Below are 12,643 nucleotides of genomic sequence, written 5' to 3'. Positions count from 1 at the left end.
ATGGGGTTTTTCCTTTCTAGTCTTTTCAAATTGCATTACAGCACAAATAGTCTGAAGTACTTTGGTACAAAGGAAAAACTTGGAACGGAATGTTTTAACTTTTTCTGTAGTTTTTTTTTTAAACACCGAGACGACGATTTTCAAATAGTAAATTCGAAGCAGGCCTTTCGTATTTTTTAAATTTATTCCTGTTCTGCATTAAGCTAATGTTACTAACAATTTGACACGACTTAATACCGTATTATTGCTACTTTAGAACATCGTAGAAAAAACACTCTAAAGAAATAGATTTCGAGCCTTTCAGAAATTTTGTAAAACTGAAATGCGAATAAAATCCTTAATCAAATTAGTGGAATGGTCACCATATTTCAATGTTTTTAACTTTTTGAACATAAACGATGTAAACAATTGGTAAGCAACATTGTACCAACAGATAGCATTTCCCCAGTTTCATTAACTATGTAAATTATGGAATAAAGGTACCCAAAAGGACCGTTCCTGGATGTAATGTGCATTTCGTTTTGCCAAATTGCAAACCATTTGTCTTGTGCTCTAAGTTGTCATGAACGCACAGTTTGATTAAAGAAACTTTCTTGAAACCGATGCGAAATCAAAAATTACTCTGCCAATATATTTTTTTCCGAGGTTTTCTAAGATCTTGTAGGATTTAAATTTAATTGAAGATGAGAAGAAATTTTTCTCTCTTAAACATAAGAGTTTTACTGCAACAAAATCAAAGTTTATCATATCTTAAACGGTATAACATGTTGGAAAAATTATTAAATTATTTTGTGCATCTAAAATGCAATAGAAATGTGCGAAGGATCATAAAATAGTAAAGGTATGTGCATTTTGCATTCGAAAAAAAAAAGTTTTTTCGATTTTTATCCTATGCTGCTAATGGAATATATATTTTTCACTTTTGTATAGTTCTAATGAGCTGTTATATTCTTTGACTCTCTTTTCTCTTTTTGAAAAGTCAGGTAATTTTAATAAATTTGAAAATTTGAAGGGATGTGAAAAATTTTTGTGTTGCAGAATATTTTATTTAGAATGGATTTCCTCGAATTGAGAACAACCGTATATGATCATTAGAGGCAGTTAACAAGCAAGAATAAAGGATTTCCGTAGTTATATGATTTCATAAAATGTAAAAAAAAAAGGTGTCGTCGGAGGGAGAAATTATTACTTTAATAGAAATTTTCTTGTTCGTGCATTTTTTGTTATTTTTATCTTATTTTATTTATTATATTTTTTCCCCTGAAACCAAAGAAATGAAATACTGTCTTACATTTCGTAACAGCTAATACATTCGCTATCATAATGAGAAAAATAATGATTATTAGATTATAAACTTACCGTTATCGATGCTTGGTACGATCGGTTTTTTCAAAACTTCAACAGCTGAGCGATTAACATTCATATCTGTTGTCATCATTTATTTTTTGTTCAAAATACTGCAGGAAACTAACGTCCAAAACGATAGAGGTAGGCTTCGCATGTTCCAAAAAATATAGTATAAAAAGTCTTGCACATGAATATTTTATCACAACTAAAAATGAGGAGAAAATCACAAGAGCTGCCCCATGGTTTCGCGAAAAGGAACAGGTTGCGGCGAACCTCTTAACCGTCGCGCGTTAGGAAGAGGAGTAGGAACGAAACAATCGTCTGATGCTTCTTGTTGCCATCGTCAGCGCCAAAAGATCGCCAAATCAGATAAGAAAAGTTGCCGACGATTTATACATTTCTGAAAGTTTTTGTTTTACGATTCCGTAAACGCGGGCTACTTTGGCATAGATTTTTATATTTTCTCATTCTTTTCTCAATAATTTTGTAACTATTCATATTTCCAACTTGTGGAAACTTGTTTTACACATCTTGAGGTCTCTTAATTTAATTTTTGAATAATGATCAATTTATTTACAAGTATTTTAACCCTTTATTAGTGTTTTTAATTTGGGCGAATGTTACTCTCGCGTTTGGGTTACTTTGGCCCAAAGTGGTTTTCTCTATTTAAAACCGCTGTAGAACTAACTAGAGTCACAGAAATACGTGTGTTCATACAAAAAACTATTTATTAGAATGAAAAATACATTTAAAAAAAGTTTGAGTCACACATAGTTTTTTTAAGGAAAATTATTATTATTATTATTTAAATATTATTTAATATGTGTGTGCATACCTAGTTATTGTCTTACAAATTACCAACGGAGAACAATCATCTTTTCGTAAGTTTCGGAGGCTGTATAATTTTACTAAGACAACACCATTCGTAAAACAATGGATCCTAAATTTTCAGTCACTTCCGAAACTTTTTGGCGCATTCCAATGTCTCAACATTCGCTACCTCTTCAATTCGCAACACCAGAACTCGAATACGCTACCTTGCGGTGATAAACAATACTAAAGAAAAATGTAAAACATTCCATTCCACGTGTTTTCTTTGGGGTAAAGTACAGGCTTCAGACAGTTAGTGGTGTAATGTAATTTCAGAAGAATAGAAAAGAAAGCTTCCCACAAAAACAATGAAAAATTACTGCCATTCACGTCAAAGCAAGTTATAAGTTAAAGCAATTGTTTGTTTTACCTTTTTCATCCGCCATTAGATAGTGACTGCAGCACCCCCTATAGTTTATTGGAGTTGCGAATAACATCTTGTAAGCTCTCGTTCAAAAAATATTCATATAGGGTAATACCCCCAATAATTGGCAGGTCCCCAGTGATTGGCACTTCCAACAAAAATCTCCTAAAACAAATGATTCGTATCCAATCTTTTAAAAGTAAAAGGTTATATAACAACAGAATGTACATTTGCTTTAATGATTATAACTTCAAGTCATGTTACTAAATGGTAGCAGTGCGTAGGAATGAGAAACAATTGTGGTTTGTGTCAATCCAGCCTTTTTTGTTGCAAAAGCTTCTTTTCTGGCTTAAGGGAAGCATGCATATCAATCCATTAAAATCTGACTTTAAAATATATTTTAAATTTTGGCTCTCAAAAGTTTTGTTTAGTTGAAAGATGATACTTTGAGTGGGTAGAAGTACATTTTTGTCACTTTTTGGATTTTTGAAATAATGATGGATGACATTTATTGGTGCTTCAATTTTGCTAGTCTCCAGGAATTGGCAAATGTGCTTATAAACACTAATGTTTTGTGCAGTATGTCACTAGGTTGATTTCTCATACTTTTTTAGCAAATATATTATATGAGTTCTGCTATTGATTTGAATCTTACAGAATATACTGTTACATTTTTAAGAGAAACATTAAAAAAACAAATATATTTGGCCATCAGTCAGATATTGTGACTGTAGAGAATTTTTATTTTTATAGTCCCTTAGAATCATCTGGTTAATGTTCCTTTTTTCTGTGGAAACAGCTGTAATTCGTTAAATCGAAACTGCATACCGACTAATGAAACAACAATAATCTCGATATTTTTTCCCTGCAACACTCCGACTTTATTTTTATCTCTCTAAAATACTTTTTCAACTTCAAGATGTGTGATTTAACAATAATTTATGCAAAACTACCTACTTTAAATTAACATTATGCTTTTTATAATGATAAAATCTGTATGTAATTTAAAAGTGAAAATCAAAGTGAGTTTCCAGTTCTATTAACATGCGCCAATTACTGGATCACAAAGTGTCATACACTGGAGTACCAGGTGCCAATTACTGGTGATTTTGTAACTTGTTATACATATATTTTTATAAAAATATTAATTCAAATATGTGTAATTTTAGTGAACTAAATAGATGCTCAGATGTGGATTCTTTACTACAAAAATATTAACAAGTGAATTTTTTTTTTTCGAAATAATGAAAACAGAGCTAAGTTTAAGGACAAACTCTTAATGTGCCAATTACTAGTTTAGTTACCCCCCCCCCTCCTATTTTAAGTATTTTCGGTTTTATATCGTCTGTTCTATTACAAGCTTTATTTAATTGTATTATTTTATAACCTTTTCCCATCTAGAAATGTTTAGTGTGAATGCATCTGCTCATTTAATTGCTAATTTTTTAAAACAAAATATGACTTTGTGTCAGAAAGGTTACGTAAAGTTCTGTGTCAATTTTCAGGATACTTCTTTGAGAAAAAAAACAGAACATTTATCTTTATACATAAATGGCTACTTCTGTATGTACGTATGCATGTCTGGGGTAATCTTCAAAATTATTGGACCGATTTCAACCATGTTTTCACCACAGATAGCTACATTATCAGGGAATCAACTTAGGCTATAATTTATTCCTAAAAAAACTCAGTTTAAAAACGTTATAATGGAAAACAGTTAATGTCATGTAATTTCACCATTTAATGGTTAAATATAAAACCCATTGTTACGAAAATTCGTTGCTTTACAACAGAAATATTAAAAATAATTATAACGAAAATTTTGAATCAAGGCTTCTCTGGAGCAAGCATGACATTTATTTTTTTCTTAGGATTTTTATCCTCATCTATATACATAGAGATGCATACCTCATACAGCCCTTTATATACTTGTGCAGTAGCGCTGTAATCGAATCATTCATTCTGACGTTATTCCACTTTTCATTTGGGCAACACTTATATTTTCTGGGTCCATGTTATTTTTTGAGCAATCACGATTGCTTATTGCTTTCATTTGACTGTTTTTGGCGTGCTATCATTTTATTTCCCACCGGCGCCACCCTCTGCCAGCACCACCCGTCGGCCGGCCTCACGATGCTGCTCCTCTAGCGAAAACCGTCTCCAGGTTGCGTACATATCCTACACGCATACATACACACACACGTGCCTGCGCAGAGACACAAACACACACTCCTACACACACACACACGAACGCCTACACAAACACATACACGAACGCGTACACACACAGCACTGCATACACAACACACACACACATGAATACACACACACTCACGCTCGTGATTGCGAAAAACATGATTTGAATTCAAGATGCCAAAAATTCAAATTAATATAATTTTTTTATACTTTTTATTTTTATTTTTTGCTCATTCTATCAAGTTTAGTGACTAAAAGTAGTATTTTTGACTGAAGGAAACAACCCCATTTTCATCATCAAAAAAAAAAAAAAAATCGTCTGCGCAGTTCTTTCTGTTAAATCATAAAGAACTCCGAATTTCGCTTCATTAGCCGCTGCCAAAAACAGAATACATAAATCAAAATTTAGAGTGAAAATAAAAACAAATCATATAACAATAATTATTTCACAGAAAAAAACAGGGTTGCGGAATCGAAGTCGATCTGATTTTGGGGTAAAAGAGTAAAGATGGGAGTACAAAGGTTTGAAATTCAAAGACTCGGAGTCGGAGTCGGTAATTTTCCCTCAAAGTCCGTTACTCTACTAATTTTTGAGGAGTCGGAGTCGGACTTCTTTTTGGATAAAGGAGTCGGAGTCGAATATTTTAAAATTCCAAGAGTTGGAGTCAGTCATTTACCCTTCATGTCTAAATTTTTACCAAAGCTTTGGTGTCATAGTCGGAGTCCGACTAATTTTACGATACAGGAGTCGGAGTCGACAGACCCAAAACTGTAGGAGTCGGAGTCGGAAATTGGCCATCAAAAGCTATTTCCAAATACAGTAAAACTCCTCTAATGCGGACACTAACGGGACAAATTTTTTTGTCCTTAATAGAGGGGTGTCCGCATTACAGGGGTTTAATAATGTTATTTGCCTTGGAATCGGGGAATTAAAAATTGTCCGCATAAGAAAGGTGTCCGTTACGAGGGGTTTCACTGTACTTCCTCAAACAAAGTCTGTTTGAGCCAAATTCGCCTTGTTTGGGATATATATTGACTTTTAGTTTCCTCGTAGACACTAATGTTTAAAGGTTTGAACTGTTCAAAATCAAAATGTTCAAAATTGTTCAGATCAAAAAGATATTTTTCATACGTGTTCTTCATCAATAGCTTTTTCCAGGAAAGTTCGTTTGAAGCAAATTCGCCTCTATGTTCAAAATTTATGTTTTCCTTCCATTTCCCCGTAGGCGATAATGTTAAGTTTTTTAACTGTTCAAAATTGAGCGAAAAATTGTTCAAATCAAAAAGTGAAGCATGTGAATGAGATGTCTTCGCAGAGATCTTTTGAACAAAAAAAAAAAAAGGTTTGTTAGAATCGGACGATTCAATCAAATTTATTGGGGGGATGGGGGGAGGGGAGACCGACAGTCAAATTTTTTAATTTTTCGATGAAATTATTTTATTTTATTTTATTTATTATGTTTATTTATTTATTTATTTATTTATTTTTTGACCTTTTTTTTTACATTTGTAGTGATATTATTAAGATGCATTAAGCCTTCTTTTATGTATATTTTTTTTCTTCTTTCTTTGACTTTTATGGGATAGTGGGCTATAAAGAAAGTTGATAGATAAACCAATGCCAGCTGACCTTTGCCACCCTTCAACATTACTTCATACTTTCAAAAGGAAGCATATAAAAGGATTCTTAGATTAATTATTATTATGAAAAAAACCAGGTTTTTATTAGAAATGAGTATCTATTGTTTGGAACAAGGACAATTGTTCTTAGAAATATGATATAAATTGAGTTTGAGTTTATTTCAGTCGAAACTCAAGTGACAAACTGATTTTGAAAGAAGTCGTACAAATTCAAAAAGCCGAATAGACAATTGAAGATTTCCCAGGTTGAGTTTTTGTACGCTGTCACATAAAAGTGAGAAAAGAAATGAAAAACAACTAAATTCTAGATTGATTCTCAGAGAAAAATTTTCCAGTAGAATCCGTATAAAATCTATATCGAAGCAAGAGTTCAAACCTGAAAATGTTTATCCTTTTATTTTTCAGGTTCTGCATCAAACGACAACCTAAGAAGTCAAAAGCAATGATAGATTTTTATTTCGACATCCAAGGTTTTTAGTCTGAAATAAAATATGGCTCCATGCTAGTTCAATGCTAATTCTGTTAATGTATTATCAAACTGTTAGCTTAACTGTTGAACATGATATTGTGACTGAAATTTGCTATAATGCAAGTTCTATAAATTTTGTATTGCAGTAAGATAATATGAACCTACCTTAAACCGGAAATGAGAGAAAAGATCTTATTGCTTTAAACCAGAGATTCTCAACCTATGTTGTGCTATAGCATTTTCATGTGGTCCGTGAACAGATAGGGAAAATTAATTATACAGTAAAACCTTTAAAGTTTTACCACCCTTGTAAGTTGACCACCTGTCTAAGTTGACCGCTTTTTCAGGCACAGAATTAGCCCTTATCATATAAATCAACCTTTGTAAGTTAACCACCTGCTTAAGTTAACCACTAAAGTAGTGAACCGCGAGTGGTCAACTTACACAGGTTTCACTGTATCACTTTTGTAGTTGTAGTTAAATTTATTAAAGAAAATTTTTGATTCATCTCATTTCACCTAATATAACTGTTGTGAAAATATTATTTATGGCATATGTAGTTCTCTTGGAATTCGGTAGGGAATCAAGTAGTCCTCAGTTATGAAAAGGCTGAGAAACATTGCTCTAAACAACATCAAATTTACTTAAAACTTAACTTTCAAAACTGGAATAAAAGTAATTAATGAAACAAAAAAAACACGACATTAACATGCTCTCAGTAATAATGTAATTAAATGCACGCGAACATCATTTAATTAAAGAAAGAATTGTTTGCGAACTGGAATTGTTTGCGAGATTTTTTTGAAGTTTATATAAGTCACAGAAAGCCCATTTCCCCTCCCCAGTGCAATTCAAAAATGAATCATTTTTCCTGATATTTGAGGAGCAAACTACAGGCGTCAACGCGACACCAAATTTCTTTCTGTCATAAAATGATGAACTCGCACATGTCGAAATTTAAAATAAAACCTAGGCGTTTCAAATGATCATGAACGGCTGAATTAATTAAATTTTATCTCTCTTCTATCTCACGAATTATTTATTATTCGCCGGTTTGTATGAATTATTTCCTTTATTGTATCTTCATTAACTTCAGTTGGCCTTCCAGAACACGTGATTCAACCTCAGAAACAAAATTGCCGGATTGAAATTTTGTGAATCGGTTTATGCATTGGCGTTCTGTCAATACAATACGTCTCCTGCATAATCACCGGTGTTTTTTTTTTTTCAAAAGCATTTTTATGTTTTCGATACTAATAAAAAAAGTAAAAGCTTTTTCACAAGCATACAAACAACTTTGTTATATCAGCTGCCTATTGACAGCTGATACAACAGCTGTCAAAATATGAAATGAATATGCGGTTTAAGGTGTACTGTTGTCTGAAAAAATACAAGTCCTCTCTACGGAAAAACGAAATTACTTTTCAAACAGCCTATTAACTGGGGGGTTGTTTATTGTAAGTCTCTAAACATTGTTTTTCGTCTTATAACAACTTTTGTGTGGGCCAAAACTCTTCTCAAGAGCTAACTTACAGTGTCGTTGCAATTTCTTCTGTATGTTGAAATTTCTCATTCACATTTTAAATAAAAATTCATTAAAAAATGTATATGAGTTTGAAAAGCATATATATATATATATATATATATATATATATATATATATATATATATATATATATATATATATATATATATATATAAGCACGTACATCAATACAAGGGAAAGTTGATTTTCTTAAAAATTTTCAATCGTTTCAACCTTTTATTCATTCTGTTCTGGCACGCGAAGCGCACAGGGGCAAATCTAAAATCTTTACAGTTGGAACAAGTCATTATTATGTTTTGTTCTATTTAAGAAATAATTTTTCTTATGTAATCAAATTGAATTATTGACACTTAACTTTTTTTATATTGAAAAAATAATATTTTAATTTTTTTTGTATTGGTATCAGTACATATTAAAAATGTCCATGCAGTAAATTCCTGATAGTCTTAGGAGATATGCTACATAGGCAGGTACGAAATGTCGTCAGATGTAATTACTTGTATTGCTTTATCTCGCAGGATACGTTTCAACTTCCCACTTTGCTGAATGGAATGCGATCCTACGCTTCTGTTTAATTATTGGTCGTCTGGATTGGTACTATCGCTCCTCTTAATTTGCCCTGAATCACCCTGTATACGAATTTGCATTTTGTGAAACTTCACATTTCCTATAACTATGCAAAGCTTAACAATTTCCAAAAGTGCCCACATTTTTGTCCACCACTGTTTGCAGTATGAAGATTATGATACGAATAAACGAGGAGGCAGTAAAATATTAATTCATTTCTTCTGTAGTGTAGAAAAATGATAAAAATTGGATACTGTCAAATGGTGTGACTTTGTGACAGCATGGGTTGGATTGTGCCACATTAATTGTGGCAAACTGTAAGAAAGAGAGAGGATGCAGTTTTTATAACATATTGAAAGTTTATATGTGCTCCACTCTGTTTATTCTTTCACGTAGCTTAATTTTTTTCTCTTTGTATTGTTATTGGCACATATGATGTGACACAATCTCACTCCCCATGCTGGTATAATGTCACTCTATTCCACACTACATCGTTGCCTCAAAGCAACAGTAAGACATCTAATCACAGGAATAACAGAAGGATATCCTACTGTTGTTTTAAGGCGACGATATTCTTCTAAACAAGGAAACCGGTGTAAATTAATCTCTATCAACATCAATCATTGACTTTTTAAAACAAAAAAAGAAAAAAAAAACTTCTACTCTGAGGCAACGAGCTTAAAAGTTCTTCAAAGACATAGCATTCTGAAAAACACCATCAATCATTTTGGTTAAAACACTTTGGCATTTGGTTGTTAATACTAATAATTTTCCTAAAAATAAAAAAAGCTCCTGAAGTTAAACTCAAACAACTCTTATTCTTTAGAGTTTAATTCCTGTCATTACAGATGATTGTGGCATCAAATTCCCGTGTCATAACCAGCTGGGTTTTAAACTGTGTCATTGTCAGTTGGCAAGTACTGCGAAAGATCAAGAAATCGATAATCTTGGCAACACATCGTCCATCATCAGCATTAACTTCTTTGTCGCCTTAGAACTGAATCTGAAAGTGCCTGAAAAGCGGAAAATCATTCTTGAAAGTAATTTGGAGAGATTTGCGACGCGTGAAATAAGAGCGAGAAATTTCGCGGATTCTGCTTGAAGCAGTGAAAGTAATGAATTTAGAAATTTCCTGAGCATTTCATTCGCTCTAATGCACCGTGAGCGACGCTCTCCATTTCAAAGCATCTGCAGAAGCAGCAGCTAATGGGAAATGTAATCCAGAAAGAAAACAGATGAAATGTTTTGCAAGCATAAAAATTTGGATCATACGTATAGTGCATTCTTTGTAGTCGGAATATCAATGCAGGGTTCCAATTAAAGATATCTTCTTCGCTATGTATGAGGTGATAAAAACTCTTTGGGCAATATAAAAAAAAAAAAAATTCTTCTTGCAATACTTGTGATACGTAGTTTCAAAAAATAATGAAACTTAATTTGTTCGTATATAACGGAAAGGCTTCACGTAAAAATGCGGGGGGAAAATATTTTTCTCGAAATAGTTAATTTGGTCACTAAAAGTGATGTTGAAGTTTATTAGTATTTCTTTCTTTCGGATCTACTATTTCCTTGATTACCTCTGCACACTGATGTAAGTGAATGATTTCATTTCAGAGTGAGATACTGTTTTCTTTAACGTAAATCAATTCCATCTTTTTTTATGGGCTTTTATGAGTTATGCTACTGCAAAAGCAGAAACATTTTTTCAATTCCCAAACAATTTCAGATTAGAATAAACTGTTGTTTTCTTTTATATAACTTGATTACTCATCGTTCACTAATGCATTTTTTGAGTTACACTGCGTCAAAAACAGAATCACTCTCCCTGAGACCATATAAACGTAATGCAAGTTTCATGCATGGTTGATATTTTTGAGATAGTAAGCTTATCAAAAATGTAGCTCTAATAAACTTATTGAAGCTACTCTATCCGTCGTCATTTTTGTGCGCAAAATTCAGTTCTAAATCAAATCGTCATTCACAACGCTTATAGCAATCGATGAATAAAGAGTGGTTCAAACTATACGGGGCGTGAAGTAAAAATATTCTTATCGATCAGAAGAGGCCAATTTCTGGTACCGTGAATTTTTACACCAGAAAAGATGTAGAGTTGCATAATTTTTTTCATTTTTACCGCATGTAAAATAAAATTGTTTGCTTACTGGCCTATTTTAAAAATAATTTTAAAACAACCTGTGCCTCCTCCCTCCTTCGATAAAATTTATATATTTAAATTGAATGAAGAGAACACGCTGTGCAAATTTTCATGCACCATGACTTCTGACATTTTGCAAGTGTTGAACTGTGTTAGTCTGGACTTCAGTACGTATATACAAAACGAAACGAAATCTCTGAAACCTTCCTTGAAAAACCATTTAAGTCATATTACAAAACAAGAGTTTAAAAGTTCGAGATTTGCGCAGCTTACTCTGTTAGCATCTCAATAAAACATTTCATTTTAATTCAGCTAAAACAGTTCAAAAATCCTTGTCTCATTCGCATTTTCATGCTAAGGAAGTTTCCCCACATTCTGAGGGATTTTCCCCGCGCGCGCGCGATGCAGCTTCTACTAACTATACTTTTTGCCACTCTAGTTCAGCAGTGATAGTGTTTTTACCGAAATGTTTGAGCTTTAGTGTATCTTCTTTTACTGTGTGTGTGTGATTTCCTTAATAAGCTCTTCCTATAAATTTTTAATCACACCTGTTCTTAGTCAATATCTGAAGATATAGATGGCTACAATATGAACCCAGAGCTCGGTTTTACTATTTTATTTTTATTGCATAGGTTTCCTTCTACTGAACAAAGAGAAATCTTTGTATAAAGATTTTTAAAAAAAAAAAAAAGGAAAGAGCGTTAGTTTCAGGATAACTTTTTGCTTCAGGGGTCGTCAACAAATGCTGTCACGCTTTGAGGGGAGCGTTGAAGTCACACCCAAAAGGGTTCGTGAAATTGTGTCAGTTTGGAACAAGGGAGAGGGAGGGGGTAACAACAAATGTGGCATCATACTTTTTTAAAATTGGAATATGCTTGTGTAACATGGCGTAACATGTGACAAGGGGAAGGGAAGGAATCAAATTGTTGAAAAAAGTGTACCATTATTAACAGAGAGCTCCTTATCAAGCACGGTGCCTTCATTTGTGTCTCAACCAAATATTTCTTTTAATGAAGTTGTTTGAGATTCCTTCAAGAATTAAGTTTTTTTCCCCCTTAACCTTTTAACCTTTTTTGTAATGTTTTACAAAATCACTATCGTTAAATCAGGCAGAAATGAAAATGAATTTATGAGACCTGTTACGAAAATATCTTAAAAATAGAATTATGTGCTAAACAGTCAGAGAAAAAGGAAGTCTGAGTTCATGTTTACATATCACCGTAGGATGGTTGAGAAAATCAACGGAAATTGCTAAACATCATCCACTTAGCCGTTTTAGCCTATTCTCATATTTGAAGGACGTGTCACTCGTTTTTCATTTCCATATTTTCTCCAAATACTACTGGAATTTTCTCACTGATTCATAACGTAAGCGGATATTCGTTTCTTTATCGATATGTTTTCATCAATACTCTTCCACTATATAGGTCAAAATAAACGGCAACTGTTGCCACTTGCCACGTATCGTTAGATTTTTGAAACACGACG

The 12,643-nt window shown here is 32.7% G+C and overlaps 1 pseudogene; it reads right to left on the bottom strand.

Annotated features, from left to right (window-relative positions):
• The window catches only part of LOC129235247 (synaptotagmin-15-like), a 191,290-nt pseudogene extending 189,661 nt beyond the window's left edge, over window positions 1–1,629 (bottom strand).
• Between the last annotated feature and the right edge of the window lie 11,014 nt (window positions 1,630–12,643).

This window comes from Uloborus diversus, chromosome 2 (assembly GCF_026930045.1).
Source record: "Uloborus diversus isolate 005 chromosome 2, Udiv.v.3.1, whole genome shotgun sequence".
Classification (NCBI taxonomy): Eukaryota; Metazoa; Arthropoda; class Arachnida; order Araneae; family Uloboridae; genus Uloborus; species Uloborus diversus.
This window is presented reverse-complemented; position numbering and strand designations above follow the sequence as displayed.